At 44.6% G+C, this 25,176-nt stretch overlaps 2 protein-coding genes across 6 annotated transcripts in view; one reads left to right on the top strand and one right to left on the bottom strand.

Annotated features, from left to right (window-relative positions):
• The window catches only part of LOC132206967 (uncharacterized), a 405,704-nt gene that overhangs the window by 235,504 nt on the left and 145,024 nt on the right, over positions 1-25,176 (bottom strand). The window lies entirely within an intron of this gene.
• Positions 1-25,176, top strand: part of LOC132206965 (uncharacterized) — a 54,558-nt gene that overhangs the window by 21,914 nt on the left and 7,468 nt on the right. Inside the window, exon 4 of one of the 5 annotated variants that reach the window (XR_009443258.1) lies at positions 6,561-6,901. The exons of the other annotated variants lie outside the window; for them this stretch is intronic. The gene's annotated coding sequence lies outside the window, so the exon portion shown is untranslated. Of the gene's footprint in view, positions 1-6,560; positions 6,902-25,176 lie in introns of those variants that run through there. 5 annotated transcript variants of the gene reach the window in all.

A 25,176-nucleotide genomic window follows, 5' to 3' on the forward strand; every position in this document is an offset into this window, starting at 1 on the left:
CCCTTCCTCTTGTAAATGAGGATGATGATGCCCTTCGTCATGGACTTGCACATTGCCCCTGCCCGAAGCGCACTATCGTACACCTCCAGCATGTCCTGGCCGACCAGGTCCCACAGAGCGGAATACAGCTCGACCGGTAAGCTGTTGCTTCCGAGAGTCTTATTCCTCTCCAAGGACTTGAGGGCTCTGTTCAGCTCATCCAGGGATATTGGCCGGTCCAGCCACTCCACAGTGCCGTTGTCCAAGATCTTCGTGATAGATGACAGGAACCACTCAGAGGCCGTTCTGTCCATGGGCTTCGTGTCCTACAGTCTGGCGTAGAAGGATCTGCTGATCCTCAAAATGTCGGGACGAGACGACGTCACCGAGCCATCATCCTCCTTCAGCTGGAGGAGCATTGTAAAACTGGCCTCACCTACGTCCTCTACAGCCACGACATGACATCACTCCTATACTGAATGTTCTGACCAATGAATGCAAGTGTGCCAAACACCACCTTCACCATCGTGTGTACCTGTGACTTCTCTTTCAAGCACCATGCGCCTGTACCCTAGGTCTCCTGTCCGGAATACACCCAGGGACTGTTTTTCTACAATAAAATAATAATGAGCACTGCATTTGGAGACTCAATTATCAAGTCAGTGTTAATGTGGTGGAGGATGAATGGCAGGTGTGTATACAAGATGTTTTCCTGGACTATCACATTGAGGCACCAATCTGGGATCATATAAGGATTTGGTATTTTGTAATGAGAAAGGATTCATGAATACCTGTTCTTCAGATTAGCCCATAGGAAATAGTGATTGTAACATCATAGAATTTAGGAAATAGTGACCATAATGTCGCAATTTTGGTTAAGTTTGAATGTGACATTGTTCAGCTTTAAGATGAACAAAGGAAAATATAAATATAAAAGAAGAGGTCATCTGAAGGAAAGTTTAAAAATACACAAAAATAGTCAATAGGAAATAGGCAATTCTATAAACAAATAATTCAGGCTCCAAAACAAGACTGTAAGTTGCTGGAAGTGCTCGGCAAGTCAGCAGCATGTGTGAAGAAATAAGTCAGAACTGGCTGGGATCACTGGACCCGAAACGTTAAGTCTGGTGTTTTCCCGATTTACAGCATTCACAGGTCTTTCAGTTTTTACTTCAGGTTCCACAACGGTTGTACATTCTTTTAATGTATAAACGTTCAACGGGAACAGTGGATCTAATGAAGGATCACTAAAGATATATAACATTTTGTGAGGTGAAATCAAGCAGATTAAGGGACTGCCAGAAACATAATTGGCACATTTTTGGCTATTCTTTCCTAACTGCAGATTCTGAAGTTGGTCATGCTGACTTGAAGGTGTCCAATGTAACCTCTTGGATAGTGATGAAAATGGGACAATTGAGATCTTCGTTAGCTTGGTGACCACAATAGAGAACATGTTAGAATCTGTTCGAGAGAACCTGGTACATGAACAGGAATCGAAGATTGAATATATGGGACAGAGCCAACAAGGCAGCATTAAAAGGCGATCGTGCTTGGTAAAACTGATGGAGATTTTGATGATATTAGTTACAGCATCAGTAAATGAGAAAAAGAGAGTTGATTTTTTTTAATTCATTTGTGGGATTTGGGCATCGCAGGATGGCCAGTATTTCTTGCCCACCCCTCGTTGCCCTTGAGAAGGTGGTGGGAAGCTGCCTTCTTGAACTGTTGCCATCCAACGGCTGTGGGTTGCCCCACAGTGCCATTACAGAGGGAATTCCAGGATTTTGACTCAGCATAAGCGAAGGAACAGCGATACATTTCCAAGTCAGGGTGGTAAGTGGCTTGGAGGGGATCTTGAAGCTGGTGGTGTTCCCATCTGTCTGCTGCCCTTGTCCTTCTCAATGGAAGTGGTTATGGATTTGGAAGGTGCTGTCAGAGGATCTTTGGTGAATTTCTGTAGTGCATCTTGCAGACGGTACACACTGCTGTTACTGACTGTCGGTGGTGGAGGGAGTGGATGCTTGTGGATGTAGTGCCAATCAAGCGGGATCCTTTGTGCTGGTTATTGTCAAGCTTCTTGAGTGTTGTTGGGGCTGCTCTCATCCCGTCACATGGGTAGTATTCCATCACATTCCTGACTTGTGTCTTGTAGATTGTGGACAGGCTTTAAGGAGTCAGGAGAGAAGTGAGTCACTGTGGTAGTCTCAGCTCTGACCAGCTCTTGTACCAACTGCGTTCATGTGCTCAGCCCAGTTGAGTTTCTGCTCAATGATAACCCCCAGGATGTTGATGGTGGAGGGTTCAGTGATGCTAACAACATTGAATGTCAAGGGGTGGTGAATAGATTGTCTCTTATTGGTGATGGCCATAGCCTTCTTGCATTTGAACACAGACTGCTTCAGTATCTGTGGAGTGACAAATGGTAATGAACAGTGGCGAATATCACCACTTCTGACCTTATGAGGTGGGAAAGGCCATTGGTGAAGCAGCTGAAGATGGTTAGGCTGAGGACACTATGCTAAGGCACTCTGGCAGAGATGTCCTGGAGCAGAGATAATTGACCTCCAACAACCACAACCATCTTCCTGTGTGTCACGTATGGCTCCAACCACTGGAGACTTTGCCCCCGATCCCCACTGGTTCCTTTGCCAGGGCTCCTTGACGCCCAGTCTAATGCAGCCTTAATGTCAACAGCTGTCATTCTCAGCTCACCTCTGGGATTCAGCTCTTTTGCCCATGTTTGAACCAAGGCTGTAATGAGGTCAGGAGCTGAGTGGCCCTGGTGGAGCCCAAACTGGGCGTCACTGAGCAGGCTGTTGCTGAGAAGGTGCTGCTCCATAGCACTGTTGATGACACTTTCCATCAATTCCTGATGATTGAGAGTAGACTGATGGGGTAGTAACTGGCCGGGTTGCATATTTCCTGATTTTTGAGTACAGAGCATAACTTGGGAAATTTTCTACTTTGCCGGGTAGATACCAGTGTTGTAACTGTCCTGGAACAGCTTGGCTCGGGGACTGGCAAGTTCTGCAGTACAAGCCTGCAGTACATTTTCCGGAATGTTGTCAGGGCCCGTAGGCTTTTCTGGACCCAGTGTCTCCAAAGTTTCTCGCTATCACATGGAGAGAATCAAATTGGCTGAAGACTGGTATTTGTGATGCTGGGGACCACTGGAGGAGGCTGAGATGGATTACCCACTTGCCAATTCTAGCTGAAGATTGCTGTGAATGCTTCAGCCTCACCTTTTACACAGATGTGCTGGGCTCTTCCATCATTGAGGATGGGGATATTTGTGGAGACTCCTCCTCCAGTGAGCTGTTTAATTGCCCACCACCATTCATGACTGGATGTGGCAGGCCTGCAGAGCTTAGATCTGATCTGTGGGTTGTGGGATCGCTTAGCTCTGTCTCTCAGTTGCTGCTTTTGCTGTTTAGTGAGCAGTATTCCTGTTTGGTGGCTTCACCAAGTTCACACCCCATCTTCAGATGTGCCTGGTACTGCTCCTGGCATGCCCTCCTGCACACTCCGTTGAACCAGGGTTGATCCCATGACTTGATGGTAATGGTTGACTGGGGGATATGCTGGGCCATGAGATGACAGATTATGCTGGAGTACAATCCTGCTGCTGTTGATGGCTCACAGTGCCTCATAGATGTCCAGTCACAAGTAACTAGATCTGTGCAAAGTCTGTCCCATTTAGCATGGTGATAGTGCCACACAATACAATGGAATGTGCTGGTGGGGCTGTGTCTTCACAAGTGCGATGGTCACCCTTACTGATACTGTCATGGACAGATGCAACTGCAGCTGGCAGGTTGGTAAGGATGAGACCGAGTATGCTTTTCCCTCTTGTTGGTTCCCTCACCACCTGCCACAGATCCAGCCTGGCAGCGATGTCCTTTGGGCACTGACCAGCTCGCTCTGCAGTACTGCTGCCGAGCCACTCTTGGTGGTAGGTATTGAAATCCCCCACTCAGAGTGCATTTTGTGTCCTTGCCATCTTCAGTGCTTCCTCCAAGTGATGTTCAACATGGAGTACCGATTCATTAGCTGAAGGAGGATGGTATACGGTCATCATCAGGAGCTTTCCTTGCCCATATTTAATCTGAAACCATAAGACGTCATGGGGTCTGGAGTCAGTGTTGAGCTCTCCCTGAGCAACACCCTCCCTACTGTATGTCACTGTGCGGCCACCTCTGCTGGGCCTGTCCTTTCGGTGAGACAGGACATACCCAGGGATGGTGATGGTGGTGTCTGGGACATTGTCTGTAAGTTATGATTCTTTAGGTATGACTATGTCAGGTTGTTACTGGACGTGTCTGTGAGGCACATCTCCCAAGTTTGGCACTAGCCCCTAGTTGGCAGTGAGGAAGTCATTGCAGGATCAACAGTGCTGTTTCTGCCGTTGTCTTCGCCAGTGCTGAGGTTAATGCTCGATGATCCGTCTGGTTTCATTTCATTGAGACTCTGTAGCGATTGGTACTTCAGTGGGCAACTGAGAGTTAACTACATTGCTGTAGGTCTGGAGTCGCATGTATGCCAGACCAGGTGAGGATGGCAGATTTCTTTCCCTGAAGGGGATTAATGAACCAGATGTGTTTTTGCAAGAATCAACAATGGTTTCATGGTCATCAATAGATTCCTAATTCGAGGCTTTTTTAAAAAAAAATTGAATCGAATTCCACCACCTGCCCTGGTGGGATTCGAACCCTGGTCCCAAGAAGATGAGCTGGGTTTCTGGTTTAATAGTCCAGCGCTGATACCACCCGGCCATCACCTACCCTATCAGAAGGCTTTCAACCAAATCCCACACAGGATTCCAACAAATGTAATTGCACCGGAAGAGATTGGATGTATTGAATAATATGATCACAAATTACTCAGCCTGTGGGACAGGGTGGATTGAACTGGAAGATTTTGAAATTGCTCCATACAGAGAAAGCAGAGATAAGAAAAGAATATATCATGATCAGGAGGCAAGCTCTCCTCACGTGATGTTACAACCATGAAACATCATGATCTAGAAATCATTGAAGATATCAGCACAGGCAGGCTGTGGTGAAGAAGCCATGCAGGATTATCTGCGCACTCAGTCAGGATTATGTATCTCTATATGTATCCCTTGTTATTTTCTTTTGCTTCACACAGTCAACCTTGATGAATTCACATTTTCTCCTCATTTCCCTTTAAAAATTGTTATTAACTCTGTCAGAAGAAAATGTAGATAATCCTGGCTTCATTTGCCAGGTTGGAGAACATAGGAGAAGAGGAGACTGTTGCAACTTTATAAAACATGGGTTAGACTACAGATGGAATACTGTGTGCAGTTCAGATTACCACACTATTGCAAGGACATTATAACAAACAGAATGAGTGTGGAGGAGAGTCACCAGGATGTTGCTTGGGCTGGAAAGTCTCAGTTCTGAGGAGAGACAAGATATCAGAGATAATGGGAACTGCAGATGCTGGAGAATTCCAAGATAATACAATGTGAGGCTGGATGAACACAGCAGGCCAAGCAGCATCTCAGGAGCACAAAAGCTGACGCCCCGGGCCTAGACCCTTCATAGGTCTAGGCCCGGGGCGTCAGCTTTTGTGCTCCTGAGATGCTGCTTGGCCTGCTGTGTTCATCCAGCCTCACAGAGACAAGATATGTTGGGTTTGCCTTCTCTGGAGCAGAGGGGGGATCTGATTGAGGTCCGCAAAGATATGAGAGGCATAGACAGAGGAGATTGTGAGAATCTTTTCCCCATGGCAGGCAAGTCGAAGACCAGACAGCATAAGTTAAAGGTGAGCAGTTCGTGGTTGTGAGGAAACAATTTTTCATCCAAAGGATGGTAGAAATATGGACAGTGCTGGCTGAGACGGTGGTGGAAGCAGGTGCTCTCACATTTCGGAAGCATCTGGACAGTATTTTAAATGCCAGGACTTAGTCAGCCAGGAACATGTGCAGAAAAATAGGGTCAGTTTGTTGGTCAACATAGACAGGTGGGCTGAGGGGCCTGTTTCTGTGCTGCATGACTCAATGGCTCTGACTTGATTACTCAGATTCAGTGACAAGGACCAGGCCCATCTACACAACTTTGATAATGATTTGGATGATGTTGCAAATGGTAATATTTCCAAATTTGTTGAAAGAGGAGGCCATTCAGCCCTTTGAGTTTGTTCCACTATTCAATAGGCTCATGGCTGATTTGATGCTGCTCAAATAGTACTGATGCAGATTCAGGAATGTGACTACCTCAGAAATGCCTTCCACTCATTTCTACCAACACCTCACTCCCCCTTTCCCTCCCACAAGTATTCCTATAGTCTAGTCTGCCTCAATTCAAATATATTTCATCATGCCAGTACATTTCCTTCGCTGTCGAGAAGTTTCTATGAGTCCAATTCACTTTAGCCTGCCCCACGACATCATTCACTCCCATTCTGCCCCTCAATTTCTGAGTCAGTTTATCTTCCCCTTGACCAAACATCAGCATGCCTTTTCCCTTGAACCATTCAGTTAATTTCTCCTATCACAGTTGCAAATTGTGCAGTCATTTCCAAGTGACTTCTCTCTCTTCATAAAAACACAGATCAACTCTCGTTTCACCAGAACTGAAGTTCCTCCAGCGGGTTCCAAAGACAGCTTTCTCCCCTTCCTGCATATAATTGAATTTGATCTTGCCAACTACACACTCACTCAGGATTATTTATCTATACAGGTATCCCTTGTTATGTTCTTTTGCTTTACAGTAGTTAACCTTGATGAATTCACTGTTTCTCCTCATTCCCCTGTAAAAATTGTTATTAACTCTGTCAGAAAACAATGTAGATCAATGGGATAAACACTAAGTTTTCACTTTCAAAATACTGGGCTACAATAATTGAAGGTATTGACTAAATTAAAAAGTGGCAGCGAACTAAATTCTTTTGATGCACTTCCACAGTTGACCAGTTCCTGAATTATGCAAAGTAACTCATTACTTAAAGCCATCTTTGTGGAGTTAAAAGCACAAACTGAGAGGACCTACTACTCACCAATTGCAAGAAGGATTGGAAAAGCAAACATTTTCCGACAAAATTCTCACCCGATATTTGGATGTTGAGATCTGTGAGTTGATTTCTGACTGGTTGGAAGATAACAGGCAGTTTGAACAAGGTGAAACAGGAAATGAGATGGCAACACAAGTTATCATGCCGTTTGCCAATGCATTTTCTGGCAAAAAGTTATTGCTAACATCAAAAAACAGGCAACTTTGTTGAGCAGGCAGCACAGAAACAGTGCGTGGAAGTGAGAGCCTATAGGCCCTTCAAGCCGGTTTACACACTGTGGCTAAATCTAGCTCAGTTGGCTGGACTGTTAACTTGTCCTGCAGAGTCACACTAACCAGTTCAATTCCCACAGCCAGCTGAGGTTACTGCAAAGTTCTCACCTTCTCCCCCTCACCCCTCACTTGAGGCATGCTGACCTTCAGATGAAACCCACCACAAGTCATTTCTCTCCCTGACAAAAAGAGTGGCACTGTGGCAAGTTTACCATTACCGAGGGGTTAGTAGTCATGACAGATCTCGTGGCTACATGATTGCATGAAGAAATTCTGACTGTACATGTAAATGGAATGTTTAAAGTGCATAAGGTGTATTTGAAATCAATTCAAAAAATAATTTACACCGTGACAATTTGTCAATTCTGTAAAGCTGTAAAACATGCTGTTATAAGTCTGAGGAACATAGTGTTCATTTGAGAGAAGAAAAGCTGAATGTACATCACATATTAGCCCTGTATATATCGATCTCCCTGAGACATAGCGTCCTTTTTAAAATTTACTCATGGCCAGCAATTACTAACCATCCCTAGTTGTTTTAAGGAGTTGCTGGTGATCTGCCTGTTGAATTGCCGAACTGGAGAGAAACTGTGAGGTAGAATGTGAAGCGGTTTGGAAAATCACATCTTCCTAGCTCCTTAAAGCTCTGTCTGAATTTAAATTTTTATTTCAATTAGTGTGGCATAAAAATTAGAATTCTGAAAATAAAACTGAAATTGTCAGAAGGATTCCTGAGGCAGTCAAAGATTCATTCTGTTAATTATAAACTTAAATTATTTTGCTTTATCTCACCTATATCAATTTCATCTTAATAACATTCCAATTTAATAATGTAACTCCCTCTCACCTTTCAATTCAATGTTCAGAACACCAACTGAATCATTCATGATGCAGCTTTGTTCAATATGTTTAATTCAGCTGCTTCATCGATGAGCTTCCCTCTGTTGTAAGGTCAGAAGTAGGATGTTTGCCAAAAATTGTACAATGTTCAGCATGTTTCACCACTCCTCAGATACTGAAGCAGATCATGTAGTTTCCCAACAGTATTTCGATCAAACGGAAACCCTGCACCTCTCTCTACTTTCCCCAGAACAGCAGTGGCATTGAGTAGCTCCCACCAACTTCCTGTCAAACTGAATTTCTTCAAAAGGGAAACTCCATCATCTTGTATCTCTCCAACTGAAGGAAGGGTTGTTGTCCTTTGAACTGTTCTTGTGCAATTTTCATGCGAAGCATCTCCAGAGTCATAACATAAAACAAAGAACTGCGGATGAACAATGGTGATCTGAAACAGACAAGACCAGACATTTTGAGAAGAGTTCCAAACAAATGCGTATAATTACCAGCTTGTAATTAGTCTCTCGAAGTGAAAATTGACCTTGCGTTGTTGATCACCACTGATCCCCTCCCAGTCTCGAACTGCCAGGATTTTCAGTGCATTATTCCATTGATTACTCTCATGTTATTTGCCTTAAATGCACCTATTCTGTCCACATGATATTTCATAGATCATGGAATCTATACAGTGTGGAAACAGGGCCTTCAACGCAAAAAGTCCATACCAACATTCAAAGCAACCTACCCAGACCCATCCCCCTTTAACCCACCTAATCTACACATCCCTGAACACCATGGACAATTTTGCATGGCCAATCCACCTAAACTGCCTATCTTTGGGCTGTGGGAGCAAACCGGAGCACCCGGAGGAAACACGCACAGACACAGGGAGAATGTACAAGCTCCACACAAACAGTCGCCAAAGAGTGCAATTGAACCATTGTCCCTGGCAATGTGAGGCAGGGGGAGAGAGAGAGAGAGAGAGAGAGAGAGAGCGAGATGCTTTGTGTCAGAATATTTTAAAAACTGGCCTTTTTGACTTGTTTGCAATAAATTCAATTCAACAATAAATTAATGGCCCAAAAGAGACTGCGGCTTTGAGTAAAAACCCATTTGGCTCAGTGAGGTCTACAACATAGAAACAGGCCCTTTGGCCCATCACGTCCATGCTGGTCAAAAACAACCCTTTAAATATTCCAATCGCATTTTCCCACCACTTTGTCTGTAGCATCAAGCTTTCCACCTAAATCCTCCTTCAATGTGATGAAAGTTGCTGCCTCTCCCACCCTTACAATTTTTGAGTTCCATATTCTCCATCATCCTGAAGGTGAAAAAGATTTTCCACACATCCCCTCTAACCCTCCTGCCTGAATTGCTGTATTATTAAGTTAATGAGTGATTAATACCCTCACAAGCATGTATATGACATGTTTGTTTGTCAGGAAACAGCTTTAAGCAAGTTACTGTCTCTCAATCCTGCCTTCGTACATCATGAAGCTTAGGCAAAGCGTATACTTGTAAAGGAAAAGCAAACCGTTGTTGAAATGTTGATTTTACAAGGAAATTTGCAAGGAAATTATTTTACCCACTACTTGGCGACCATTAACGTTCAAATAGAAAGCCCCAAAACCTGGTTTGACATTAAGAACTGCGGTACAAGATTTCACATTACTAACAAAATGAAATCTTTACTGGAAGGAAATGAATTGATGAAAAAAAACAAGCACACTGAACAGATCCATAGACGCCATTACTGAGCATCCTATGCATTCCCGTTCAATACTTAATTCCCTGAGTAACAATTGGACAATATGACATTTCAGGTTAAACATAGAACATAGAACAGTACAGCACAGAACAGGCCCTTCAGCCCACGATGTTGTGCTGACCGTTGATCCTCATGGATGCATCCTCAAATTTCTGTGACCATATGCATGTCCAGCAGTCTCTTAAATGACCCCAATGACCTTGCTTCCACAACTGCTGCTGGCAACACATTTCATGCTCTCACAACTGTCTGTGTAAAGAACCCGCCTCTGACATCCCCTCTATACTTTCCTCCAACCAGCTTAAAACTATGACCCCTCGTGTTAGCCATTTCTGCCCTGGGAAATAGTCTCTGGCTATCAACTCTATCTATGCCTCTCATTATCTTGTATACCTCAATTCGGCCCCCTCTCCTCCTCCTTTTCTAAGGTTGTCTTCTAAGAATTATTTTTTAAAGTTGTGAAATTTCCTGCTTCAGTTACCCTCCCACATGTTGCATCCCACCACTGGGTGAAAAAAAAATCAAATTTCCTCAATTTCCTGTCTTTCCCCTTGACACAATGTCCTATTAACCCTTTAACTAAAGGGGACTTATATTCTTCCCAAAAGGAGGAATCACAAGTATTGCCACAATCCTCTCAAAAGTTCTCCAAAGTGCCAGGCACTTCCACAGAAATGAATATCCATTCACAGCTTCCTGTTCTGGCCATTTTCGCTATTACCAATCGATTTGGCTTGCTTCCTTTGGCGGGTGGCTTCGTTCCCTCTAGAATTTAGAAGTTAAGCTACTGTCCTACTTTGGCGTTTTGAACATGCTGAATGTTTGCAATTCTTCACTCCTCTTGCAGCACCAGAACGGAAATCTGAGAGTTGCCATCCAGATGCAATTTAGGTTTTCCCTCATTTTCCTGGATCCAGTAAAATCTGACTTCTCTCTACATTGCTTCCTCATCATCAATTTTGATTGTTCTGAGTGACTGATGGTAGAAATATGCAATGTGCTAGCTTAGAGGGTGGTGGAGGCAGGTACATCCATACTAGTTAAACAGCATCTGGATGAACATTTAAAATGCCAGAACATAATAGTCTCTGAAGTAAATGCAGCCAAAAGGGATTAGTGTGGCTTTGTGTTTTTTGGTTGGCAGAGACATGGGGCACCAAAGGGCCTGCCTCGATGTTGTATGACTCTAAGACTCGCCGTAACTCAATTCAATGTGCTGAAGACACTTTGACAGTATAGGGTGGCCGAACAGCACTGAATGGTGGAACAGGGTTGAGGGACTGAATGGCCTCCTCCTGTTCCTGTAAGATTGTGCGGGGCATGGACAGGGCAGATGGGAAGCATCTGTTCCCTTCAGTTTAAGGGTCAATAGGACATCATTTCAAGGTGAAAGACAGGGTATTGAGGGAAATTGATAAACTCTTTTTCCCACCCAGATGGCGGTGGGTATTTGGAATGCACCAAGTGGGAGGGTAACTGAAGCAGGAAATCTCATAACCTTCAAAACGAAAAGGATGATCACTTGAAATGCCATAACCTTTAAGATGATGGGCAAAGTGGTAGAAAGTGGGAAAGGTATAGATCAAGTAGTTTTGTTGGTGCTGACAGGATGAATTAAAGTGCCTCTTCTGAACGGTATGATTCTATGACGATTATGATTCCTGATGGTGAGAGGTGCCAAGTGAAGATGAAGCTGGTAAGCCAGCAGCATGTATTTGGATGATGGGCAATCTAGAAACCTCAGAGACACAGCAAACAAACATGGAAATATAAAAGAGAGGAGGTTAGACAATGGCAGAGAGCTGAACAGGTAGGACCGATGGGAAGCAGAGCAATGGATGGATGTGGATTTAGATCCACAATGAAGGAGTTGTACCAGCCCCAGACATGTGGATCCTCTCACAGATAACTGGCACAGTACCAAAAAGTTCAAATTTGTGAAAGAATGGTCACAGGTACTCACCGTTCAACAATTTCACCGTCTGCAATTTGGAAATCTCCTGCTGGAGCCGGCACCTGTAAAGATATCAGAAACACCGGAGTCAGAAAAATCCCACCTTCGAGGAAATCCCCAGGGAGTGGGTGATGTCATTGTGCAATTGTCAGTGTGTGATGTCATCACAGCCACAAACTGTGATCACTGGTTCTGGAGTCCCCTGGCATCAGGAACAACCTTTCTGTATCGACCTTGTCCTGTTTGGATTTTATGTTTCTGTGAGAAACCCCCTCTTTCTTCCGAGCTCCAGTGAATACAACCCTCACCGATTGTACCTTTCAGACATCAGCTCTGCATTCCAGGAACCAGCCCAGTAAAGCTTCACTGCAGCCCCGCTATTGCAAGAATCTCCTTCCTCAAATAAAGAGATTGAAACTCACATTTACTGACATGAAACTGCGTGTGCCACTCACTTGACTTGTCCAAATCACACTGAAGCATCTCTGTATCCTCCTCAGGGCTCCCCCTCCCTCCCAGCTTTGTGTCATCTGCAGATGTGGAGATATTACGTTTAGTTCCCCTCATCGAAATCATTGACGTATTTGGTGAATAGCCTGGGGTCCTAACACTCATTTTGGCTGCAGGGGATCAGGGCTGGGAACAGACCATCCAAGAATAGCCATCCTGTCAAATGGATGGGCAGATGGGCAGGAGGGTGACGTTGCCTTGTCCATAAGAAATTATATTTTGAACAAAACGTGATATAACATCAGAAGGCATAGAATCTGCATGGATCGAGTTGAAGAACTGCAAAAGAAGACAAGACCATGATGGGAGCTGTGTATAGGCCTTTGAGCAGGATCAAGACGTGGGGAGTAAAATAAACCAGGAGACTCCAATATGCAGGCAGACTGGGAAAATCACTTAAGGAGTGTATCTCAAGAAAAAAATAAACAGCGGAATGTCTGCGAGATCTTTTTTTTAAAGAGCACCTTACAGGAGAACCCACAAAGGAACAGACAATACCAGATTTAATGACATGTAATGGGGCAGACTTGATTAGAGATCAGAAGGTGAACGAATGCCTCGGGCGCAGTAATGATCACATTTTTAAAAAAATCACCCTCTGGTCTGAAATGGTTGAGAGTGAATCAGATGTGATGCCATTATAATTGAGCAAAGTTAACTATGAAGACATGTGAGAGAGGCAGGCCAGAGTTGGTTGGAAGGGACATAGAGTAGGGAAGGCAGTGAAGCAGCAATGGCAGAGGTTTTTGGGAGTAATTGAAGAAGCACAGCAGATGTTCATCCAAGGGTTTAAAACAAAACATATTAAGGACAGGATGAGGGACCATGGCAGTCGAGGGAAGTCAGAGACAGCGTAAAAACAAAAGAAAAAGCATTCAAAGTGGTGAAGATTAGTGGGAAGCCAGAATCATAGAATCCCTAAGAATATGGAAACAGGTCATTCAGCCCATCGATTCTACACTGATCCTCCAAAGCACATCCCAACAAGACCCAGACCCCTCCCCTGTCACTGTAACCCTTAATTTCCCATGGCTAATCCTGCAAGCCTGCACATTCCTGGACATGATGGACAATTTAACATGGTCAATCCCCTTAACCAGCCCATCTTTGGTCTGTGGGAGGAAAGCCAGCAAACAGGTAATGTGCAAACTCCAATAGACAGTTGCCCGAGGGTAGAATCAAACCCAGGTCCCTGGCACCATGTAAAAGCAGTGACAACCACTGAGTCACTGTGCCACCAACAGAAGATTGGGAAGCCTTTAAAAGCCAGAGGATCACAAAAACAACAATAAGGGGGCAGAGGATGCAATAGGAGAGCAGCCTATCCAGTCAGAGAAAGGAAGACTGCAAGAGTTTTTTTTAAGATACTAAATATTAAGAGAGAAAAAAAGAGTAGAAAATGAGGCTGGAGAAGAACTAACAAAGAAATGGTGGTGGAACTGAACCTTGCATTAGCCTTCACAGTAGAAGACCATCAGCAACAACACCAGAACTTCAAAAGAGTTTGGGGCAGAGGTGAGGTTTGTGGTTATCATCAAGGGGGAGGTTCTGGTGAAGGCGAAAAGCCTGAAAGTGGATAAATCACGGACAGGCTACACCCCAGAGTTCAGAAGGAGATGTCTGAGAAAATTGTAAACGTATTGGTGGTGATCTGTCAGGAATCACTGGAGTCAGGGAGGGCCCTAGAGGACTTGAGAGTAGCTAATCCAACACCATGGTTTCAGAAGAGAGGCTAAGCCTGACCTCGGTCATTGGTAAGATTTTAGAGATCATTATTAAGAATGAGGTGGTGGAATACGTGGAAGTGCATGATAAAATAATGCAGAGTCTGCACAGCTGCATCAAAGAGATGTCATGCCTGACAAATCTGTTAGAATTCTTTGAGGAGGTCATGACTAAGCTAGGAAAGGATATCCAGTGGACATGAACACTTTGAACTTCCAGAAAGCCTTTGACAAGAGGCTGTGAAAGAAGATAGGAGCTCATGGTGCCAGGGGCAAAGTACTGGCATGGATATGGGATTGGCGGACTGCCAGGAACTCGGTTTTTTGTCAGGATGGCAGCAGGTGCCTAGTGGTGTTCCACAGGGGTCAGCATTACAACCACAACTATTCAGGTTATACATTAATGATCAGGAAGAAGGAACTCAGAACATTGGTGTTGGGTTTGCTATTGACACAAAGACAGGTGGAGGGACATGTAGTACCGAGGAAGCAAGCAAGCTAGGAGAGTAGGCAAAGAAGTGACAGATACAACATGGGAAAGTGTGAGGTTATACATTTTGGAGGAAAATTAGAGGCACAGATTATTTTCTGAGCGAAGAATACCTTCAGAAATCTGAAGAGCAAAGTAACATGGGAATCCTTGTTGAGGATTCTCTTAAGGTTAACATACAGGTTCAGCTGGCAGTTAGGAAGTCAAATGTGATGTTAGCATTCATATCAAAAGGGCAAGGATACAAGAGCAGATCTGTACTGCTTTAGGAATATCATGAGAAGTTTTGCAAACCATATCGGAGGATGGATGGGCTGGCATTGGAGGGGGTGCAGAAGAAGTTTACAAGAATGATCCTGAGGATGAATGATGTGCAGTTGAGGACACTGGGTCTGTATTCATTGGAGTTTAGAAGGATGATTGGTAATTCAAACCTACAGGATACTGAGAGCTGTGGATCGAGCAGACAAGCAGAAGCTGTTTCCACTAGTAAGGGAGACTAAAACCCAAGAGCACAATCGAGGTGAAGGGATGACATTTTGGAACTGAGATAAGGAATTTGTTTCAGCCACAAACTGGTGACCCTGTAGAACTTATTGCTGCAGAGGGCTGTGGAGGCCAAGTCAGTGAGTGCACTTCAGGCAGAAATAGATACGTTCTTGATCAGTGAGGGGGTCAAGGGCAGAAGGCAGGAGAACAGGGTTGAGAAACATGATCAAATAGTGGGAGCAGACTCAATGATGTAAATGACCTAATTCTGCCCCTATATCTTACTGTCTTATGGCACCCACTAGTCACTGCCCATCATTTAAATAAAGGCCTGTTTATTGCTACTCTTTGTTTCTATCTGCAAACAGTATCCTACCCATCTCAGTACACTACCCCAATCCCGGGTGCTTTAGCTTTACACACTGGTATCTTCCGTTGGAATTTGTCAAAAGCCTTCTCAAAGTCCAAATAAAGCACAACCACTGACTCCCCCTCATCAACTCCACTATTTATTTCCTTGAAGAATTCCTGGAGATTTGGACAGCATCATTTCCCGTTTGGACATCCATACCGCCTCTGTCCAACCCAGCCCCTGCTTTCCGAGTGCTCTGTATTAAATATTTTATTCAATATCAAACCACCACAGAAAAGTCCAAAGGGAATGAAAATGGTCAGAGCACCAAGCATTAACCCAGGTAGCATATGCAGCAAAGACACACATCCCCTCATCTGCCCTATAAACATCTCCTTCGTGCAAACTTGGAACAATATTGCAGTTCGTGCCAATTGTTGCTGTGTCAAAATTCTCGGGAATGCCTCGGTTTAGTGGTAATTCAGAAATTCAGGGAATCCAGGCTTGAAATCCGCCATGACTGTCTAAATTATATATCTCAACCCTGTGCCTCTCAATCTCCTCTGCTCCAGAAAAAAATCCAGTCTACCCAACTTTTCTTCATAACTAAAGCTTTCCATCTGAGACAGCTTTCTGATAAACCTCCTCTGTGCTGTGTCCAGTGAAATCACATCCCTCCTATTCTGTTGATTTCGGAGCTGTGCACAACACTCTCGCTGGGGCCGCAGCAACTGTATATGTAGTTCCAGCATAACCTCCTCGCTCCCAAACTCTGTGCCTCGACTAACAAAGGCAAGTGTCTCATTTGGTTTCTAACCCCTTTAGCGAGCTGTTCTCTTACCTTAAGGGACAGATGGGCAAATAATGCAAGGTCCCTCTGATCCTTAGTCCTACATTGTTTGTCATGTACTCCATTCACTTGTTTGCCCTGCCCATGTGCATTGCCTCACATGTACCTGAATTGAATTCCAGTTGCTACTGATCAGCCAGTCCGTATCCTCCCATAATCTGAGAACAAAAGAATTAGCAGCAGGAGTAGCAATTCAGCCATTTAATAAAATTGTGGCTGATTTCACCCCACGCCAACTGCACTTTCCTGCTGGCAGCCCATACACTCCCAACCCATTGTTAATTACCCATTAAATTACATTGAACATAGAACACTACAGACAGCCCAGGCCCTTTGGCCCTCGATGTTGCACCAACCTGTGAAACCAAACTGAAGCCCATCCAATCTACATTATTCCATGATTACCCATATGTTTATCCAATGACCATTTAAATGTCCTTAAACTTGATGAGTCGACTACTGTTGCAGGCAGGGCATTCCACACCCTTACTACTCTCTGAGTAAAGAACCTACCTCTGAAATCTGTCCTATACTTAACACCCTTTAATTTAAAGCGATGTCCCCTCGTGCTAGCCATCTCCATCCAAGGAAAAAGGCTCTCACTTTCCACACTATCTAATCCTCTGATCATTTTGTTTGTCTCTATTAGGTCACCTCTTAACCTTCTTCTCTCTGATGAAAACATCCTCAAGTCCCTCAGCCTTTCCTCATAAGATCCTCCCTCCATAGCAGGCAACATCCTGGTAAAACTCCTCTGCACACTTTTCTAATGTTTACGCATCCTTCCTATCATGTGGCGACCAGAACTGTACACAATACTCCAACTGTAGCCTACCACAGCTTTGTACAGCTGCAACATGACCTCATGGCTCCGAAAATCAATCCCTCTACCAATAAAATCGAATACACTGTATGCCTTCTTAACAACCCTATCAACCCGGGTGGTAACTTTCAGGGATCTGTGCACATGGACACTGAGCTCTCTCTGCTCATCCACACGACCAAGAATCTTACCATTAGCCCAGTATTTTGTATTCCTGTTACTCCTTCCAAAGGGAACCACCTCACATTTCTCCAAATTAAACTCCATTTCCCATCTTTCAGCCCATCTCTGCAGCTTATCTATGTCTCTCTGTAACCTGCAACATCCTTCTGCACTATCCACAAATCCAATGACTTTAGTGTCATCTGCAAATTCACTAACCCATCCTTCTATGCCCAGGTCATTTGTAAAAATGACAAACAGCAGTGGCCCCAAAACAGATCCTTGTGGTACACCACTGGTAAGGTAAGGCTGAAGTTTCGGGCCAAGATCCTTTTTTCGGAAGAAGGGTTTAAATGAACCATCGGATCAAGGCCCGAAACGTCAGCCTTCAATGTAAGATAAACGTTGGGAAATTTTTCTAAAAAAAACTATACAAGACACAGCTGAGATATGTTGAGCAGTTTTGTGGCCTCGTATTTAAAGAAGGAGAGTCTAGCGTTGGAGTCTAGCGTTGGAGGCAGGTTCAAAGAATGTTCACTCGGCTGATCCCGAGTATGGAGGGAGTGTCTGATGAGGGAGAGATTGAGTCTGTTGGCCTATCCTCATTGGAGTTTATAGGAATGAGAGGTGGCCTCATTGAAGATCCTTTGAGGAATTTGATGGGGAGCTGTTGCCCCTCATGTGGGAGAATTTGGGACCAGAGGGGCATCATCTCTTAATAGGCGTTCATCCATTGAAGATGGAGATGAGGAATTTCTTCTTCTGAGGGGAGTGAATCTGTGGAATTCTTTACCACAGAGGGCTGTCACTGCCAGGTCATTCAGTATATTCAAGTCTGAGAGAGATTTTCAATCAGGAAGGAGAATCAAAGGTTATGGGGCAAGGGGTGGAAGTGCAGCAAAGTAGAGTTAAGAATGAGCAGTTCAGCCACAGTCATGGTTGAAAGGTGGAGCAGCCAGATGGGCTGAATGGCCTACTTCTGATCCTCTGGTCATATGTACACCATTACCAAGCAATGTCGTCTCATTGTCCTGTGTTTCCTTTCTGACAGTGATGCAATGCTATTTTGAAATGTGTTAGCCATATCTTTCCTCTATGCTTGAACAACAGAGGACACCATTTCACCAGAAGTCGGGGCACTGGTGTCTGAAGCAAGGAACACAGCTTGTAAGGTTGCAAAAGCAACACAGTGCAGGGTTCTGGAGATCTGAAACCAACACAGAGAGCACTGGGGTAACTCAACAGGTCTGACAGCATCTGTCAGCGAGGGGAGGGCGTGGGGTATCGAGAGAGAGAGAGAGAGAGAGAGTGAGTTAGTATTTTGAGATTGTCGACTCTGCATCCATTCTAATGCCTTACTGACAAGTGTTTCTATCAGATAAGGACCAACAGATGAGGTTTAGTTCCTTGTCTTGTGTGTTCCGGTTGCAGACAGTCCATTCGACTTCTCTCTGGGTGGTTAGTATCATTTTCTGTTCTCTCTCGCCCAAGGTCATCCCACAGAAGCCACTAGAGCTTCCCCCCCCCAACCCCGTGCCAGAAGGTTTAGAGCTGCAGACCAATCTGCAGAAGGTGGACCCTAATCTCCCCCTTTAGATTGTCTCCCTGGGGTGGGGAGTCGGTCCCTCAAGATCATGTATGCTTTGGAAAGGCTGTGCACAAGTAGGTCGTGTTTCTCCAGCATTATTGATGGGAGAGAAACTGAAGGGATAACTGGAGGCAATTCATTCTCTTTGGTGGATCCATTGGCAAGATTGATCATGAGAAATCCTTAAATGACCAAAACAGAAATGCATTAAATGCTATGGACAGGATATTATTAAACTGGAAAGATTGACAAGGATGTTACTGGGAATGGAGGGTTTCAGTTGGAGGGAGGGGCTAATTCGGATGGGACATTTTTTCCCCCCCGAGAGTGGAGGTTGCTGGGTGATCTTACAGAGGTCAACAAAATCATGAAAGCCAGAGATAAGGTGAATAGCCAAGGTCTTTTCCCCAGGGCGGGGGAGTCCAAAACTAAAGGGCGTAGGTTTAAGGTGAGAGGGGAGAGATCTAAAAGGGACCTAATGGACAACTGTTTCACACAGAAAGTGGTGCGTGTATGGGATGAGTTGGGAGACGATGTTGTAGATGTGGGTACGATCACACATTTAATAGGCATTTAAACAGGGACATGAATAGGAAAGGTTTCGAGGGACATGGGTCAAATGCAGGCAGATGGGAGTAGGGTAGATTAGAAAACCTGGCTGGCATGGACAGGTTGGGCTGAAGGGTCTGTTTCTGCTGTATTAGTGTTTGATGTGTTCCTTTTACTTGCTGCAGTTAAAGGGAGTAAATTGTGGAGGAAGGGGGAGGTGGGGAGAAACTAGTTTGTAACACTCTCAGGGAGATGGATGGTCACAGATTACAAATTACACCACTGGCAGATGGACCGAGTGGCGTCATTCTCTGCTCCTATTTATTTTCTTTTTCAGAAATGTCAGAGGTGAAATTAATTGAATTCCCAAAGTGTTTCCCCTCCCAGACAGAAAGAGGTTGACTTTACATTTGGACCCGTGCGATGCATGTGAAGGTGTTTTCCATGTTTACTTTCTGTCAGTGGTTGTTACATATGTATATATAAATGAAACATGGTGTGCATTTATCTCCCAGATTATTCACATACGACTGAGATGCCAGGACCAGGCTGTTTTCGCGCGCTCGAGCCTGCAATTAAAATTTCTGGAAGTGAGGGTCGGGTGAGGAAGAGAGAGAGATGACAGCAGGATGAAGGGAGAGAAAAGGATGATGACAGGAGAGAGACAGAGACAGAGAGAGAGCGAGAGAGACAGAGACAGAGCGAGAGACACAGAGGGAGGGAGAGAGACAGAGGGAGAGACAGATATACAGAGATGATGACAGGACTGAGAGATGGAGTCACATTCAATGTTTTGGCCCCAATCGCTTGCTGTGGCAGAGAATCCCACATGCTCCCCACTTTCTGGGTGAAGACATTTTTCCTCATTTCAGTCCTACCTTGTCCCCTTTACACCGTCACCCCCTGGTTCTGAGCTGCCCCATCGTGACTGGGAACATCCTTTATTGTTAGTCGGTATAGTCTGGATGGATCGAAAAGACTCTCCAGTACTGTGAGACTCTGTTGTATTAAAGTGTACATTCCTGATCACATGCCACCATTCAGATTTCATTTTTGCATCCATCAGTCAGACCATTGATAATAGGATTTGGGACGTCATGTTGCCATTGTACAGGACATTGGTCTGGCCACTTTTAGATGACTGTGTATAATTCTGGTACCTCAGCAAAAGGGAAGATCGTATTAAATTGGAGAGGGTGCAAAAGGGATTTGCAGGCCGTGAGACTAGTTTATTATGGAAAGCCCAGTTGGATTGGACAAGTTATGCCTAAGGCCCTGTTTCTGTACTGTACGATTCTATGACTTTATTGTGAGATGCCCCAAACTTTCGAAATGAGCAAATTGACCAGGCATCTCAATTCAATGAAGCTTCATTCCCAGGACCCTCCCTTATCACCACTCTGTTTCTTTCTCCCACTTTCTCCTCGATTCTCTGTCGTAAAGTATTCCCCAGCTCCATCCTGATATTCTGGGCTCAGCTTGCCAGTTGGACGTTAGTGCCTGCCGCCCCTTACTGGTTACGGGACTTCTAAAGCAAACATACAAACTTGGGGCATAAAGCATGATGTATCTCTTTGACAAACAAAAATCCTGCCCCAAAACCTGTGGCTACAGGAATTCAACCAGTAGATTTCTGTAAGCAAATAACACATGATCAGGTGGGCGTGTGCGTTTTCCAGAGGTTATAATCGAAACTGAGAGCATTCACAGGTGTAAGGAAAATTCTGTTTCAAAAAAAATAGTAAGAACGGCTTCATATTTGGATCGCCATGGTATGTTGCTAACGTTAGGCTGAAAACATTCCGTTAAATGATTACACACAAGGGTTATCGACGTTTAAATCTCTTTTCCACAAACACAGCAGTGGCTGGATCAGTGGTTAGTTTCCAATCTGACAGATTTTTGTTTGGCTGAGATAATAAGGGGATGGGACTAAAGGCAAGTTAATGGTGTGAAGGCACATACTGAAAGGTGGAACAGGCTCAATGGATGACATGGTGGCTCAGTGGTTAGCGCTGCTGCTGCACAGTGTGAGGGATCCAGCTTTGATTTTAGCCTCAGGTGACTGTCTGTGTGAAGTTTGCACATTTTCCCTGTGATGGTGTGGGTTTCCTCCAGGTGCTCCTGTTTCCTGGCACACTCCAATGGATGTGCAGGTTAGACATGCCCGTTCTCCCCAACCTTTGAGAGAAGCCATTCCTCCTCATCTCCATTTTCAATCTGCCCCAACTCCTTATCTTGACTTGACTTCTCATTTTAGATTTTCCCACATGAGGAAACATCCTCTCTCCATCTCCTTTGTCAATCCCCCAACTTTAGCATTTTGGATCCCCTCTGATTCTTCTGAAGTCCAGAGAGTATCGGCCAAAACCGCTCAGTCTGTCTTCCCAAGAGAAATCTTTGGAATTATTCAGTCTGTTATGGACAAGACTAGACCAGGCCAGACCCACTCAAAGAATTTTCAGAAGGTAGTCTCTCCCCTAACTTTATTTTTCAAAGCAAACATGAAGTGCTGGTTTCAGATGCAATGCGATTGGGCAAACAACTCAATGTTAAGCAAAACAATTTATTTAAACACTATAGTTAAAATGCAACAAAAGAAAGACGATTTAAGAATAACTTATCACTGTTGGAAATGTAACAAAATAGTAGATATAGTAACTATTGCTAATTAACTGTTTTAAGAAAAAGTAACATCCCATAAACAGAGTCCTTGACAGAAATGGAAAATTGAGACACAGGTTCTCACGTGCAGATCTCCAATCCAGGAGGATAAAAAGTCAACAGAAAATACAGAGACAGCAGGAGCCGGGAGACATCCACTGAAGCTTCAAAGGCACTTGAGATGCCAACAGCTTCAGGTGCATGTGAAATGAAACAAAACCGAGAAATCCTGATCTTCTGAGAGAGCTGGCCACACCCACCAGAGCTGGAAAAAAAAACTCAAACTGTTTAGTCAAGTGGCCTTAACCAGGGAGCTCAATGGCTCTCATTCAATCTCTCTCTCTCAAAAGAAACCAGGACAAAATAATCTCTTAAAGCGACAGTATCATCACAAAGCTCTTTATCTCCAATGATGTTGAGGTGGGGAGAGGGGCAAGGCTATTTGTTTTGTAATTACACCCCCTCTCCAGATCAGCGACTATTCCTGCCTCAGAATGGCTGCTTTGTGATGCATTAGAATGGTAACAGTGTGGGTTCAAATCCTACACCGGATGGGGTTACCGTGAAGGACTCTCCTTTTGAACCTCCCAATCACCTGAGGCGCAGTGACCCTCAGGTTCCATCACCTTCCAATCCGCTCTCTCCAACGGGAGAGCAGCTCTAATGATCTGGTAAGACTGTGGTGAATTGACCATGATCTGTAATTGATGCACCAATTGCTTTTTAAACAGTAAATACCGACAGAAAGCTGTACTTTGTACAAACCGTTATCGCGATCATGTATCTCTCTGAAGTTGACACCACACCACCCCCCCCAGCCAAACCACACACCCAATGCCAACCTCCCAACAACCCCACCACCCACCCCCCTCCCCCACCCCCACACCTGTAGAATAGGTCATTAAGTAGACACAGACCACTTTGGGAAGCTGGGAATCTTTGATGATATTCACTTGGCAGGACTGCACCTGGAAAACGAACAGATTCTGTTTGAAGTTTTTCGTCTCGCATCAATCAGGAGTAGACGGCAAGAACGGCAAATTTCAAAATCTTAGCCGGATTATGGAGAGGGAGAGAAACAGGAACAGAGTTAACATTACAGGTTATAAACACAGAAAGTTCTGGTGAACCTCAGCTGATCTGGCAGCAACCATCGAGAGAGACAAACAAAGTTAATGTTTCGAGTACAGTGACCTGTAATCAGGGTTGACCCTTTGAAACGAAAGAGCAAGCCATTCAGTCGTATTCCTCGCCACAAGTTCTGAATAATGAAATGAAATGGGATGGATCACCCAGCATCGAGTCAGGCACCGGAAAAGACAACAGACCTGAAACAGCCCTGTCAGCCCTGCAAAGTCCTGCTTCCTAACCTCTGGGAGCTCATGTCAAAATCCGGAGAGTCAGCATTATACTCAGAATCATACCTTACAGACAATGTACCAGACACCACCATCACCATCCCTGGATATGCCATGTCCCACCAGCAGGATAGACCCTGGAGAGGTGGTGGCAGGGTGGAGTTGCCCCGGGAGTCAACATTTATTTTGGACAACAGGAGGACATAGCACGCCAAAACAACAAGACTCCTGAGACCACCAGGAATCATGGGAGCACACAAGCCCACAGCCACTTTATGATAAACACTCAAGGATTAAAGACCGCATTCTCACAACATGCAAACCCAATGTGGTCTACAAAATACCAAGCAACGACTGCCACAACCATTACCTTAGACAGGCAGGAAGAAAACTAGCTATCAAGACACATGAACATCTGCTAGCAGCAAAACTGCACAATAAACGCTTCTTACTATCGGTACACTGACAGTGAAGGCCATCAGTTTAACTGGGACACGGTAACCATACTAGTCCAAGCCAAACATAGACACACACGGGAAATCCAAGTGGCAGTCATTGAATTGAATTGGAAGAGGGAAACGTACATTGATAGCTAACTGCTATATTGTTCATCTTGTTTTGAGGTGACCTAAAGTTTGGGCACTGAGACATCAATCTGTTTATTACCGCATTACAACAGCTTAATGTCTGAGTGTGGCCCCTTCTGGCCTGGGTCTCTGGGACAAGGAGCCATTCACTCTGGGTCCAGCATTGTTCACACAGGGAGCGTTGTCATTTCATGTTTCTTTGATGTCAGAAAGTTCGGTGGAGGGACAGGTAATGGTGAGGAAGCAGACAGGCTGCCGAAGGAATTGGACAGGCTCAGAGATTGGGCAAAGAAATGGCAAACAGAATACAATGGGGGAAAGTGTGAGGTTGTGCACTTTGGTGGGAATAGAGGCAGAGACCGTTTTTCAAATGGGGAAGGCTTCGGAAATCTCAAGCACAAAGCCACTTGGGAGTCCTACTTCAGGATTCTCTTCAGGTTAACATGCAAGTTCATTTGGCAGTTAATGTAACATTAGAATTCAATTCATGATGGCCAGAATTCAAGAACAGAGATGTACTGCTGAAGCTGTATTAGGCTCTGGTCAAACCATATTTGGAATATTGTGAGCAGCTTTGGGCCCTGTATTTCAGGAAGGATGTGCTGGCCCTGGAGGGGGGTCAAGAGGAGATTTACAAGATCCCAGGGATGAAGGGCTTGTCTAATGAGGAGTGGTGAAGGCTCTCTGTCTGCATTCAATGGAGTTTAGAAGGATGAGGGAGAATCCGATTGAAACTTACAGAATACTGAGAGGCTTGGACAGAGACGAGGACATGAGGGGCACAGCCTCAGCATGAAGGGATGATATTTTTGAACTGAGATGAACAGGAACTTCTTCAGCCAGAGGGTGATGAATCTGTGGAACTCAATGAATGTCTTTAAGACGGTGATGGATAGGTTCTTGATTGGTGAAGAGATCAAGGCCGAGGGGGAGAAGGCAGAGAATGGGGTTGAGAAACACAGCAGTCACAATCAAATGACAGAGTGGACTCGATCGGCCAAACAGCCTAATTCTGCTCCATTATCACATGGGTCTTACATTCACTCTTACTGAGTGACCTTTAATGGATTACACATTTTAGCAACCCAGAATAAGAGCTTTCTGTTGCTACTGTCTGTACCACCCACACTAACATGAACCCAGGCTACTGAATGACCAATACAACTTAAGGGCTAGGAG

The sequence above is a fragment of the Stegostoma tigrinum genome, chromosome 44, assembly GCF_030684315.1.
Source record: "Stegostoma tigrinum isolate sSteTig4 chromosome 44, sSteTig4.hap1, whole genome shotgun sequence".
Classification (NCBI taxonomy): domain Eukaryota; kingdom Metazoa; phylum Chordata; class Chondrichthyes; order Orectolobiformes; family Stegostomatidae; genus Stegostoma; species Stegostoma tigrinum.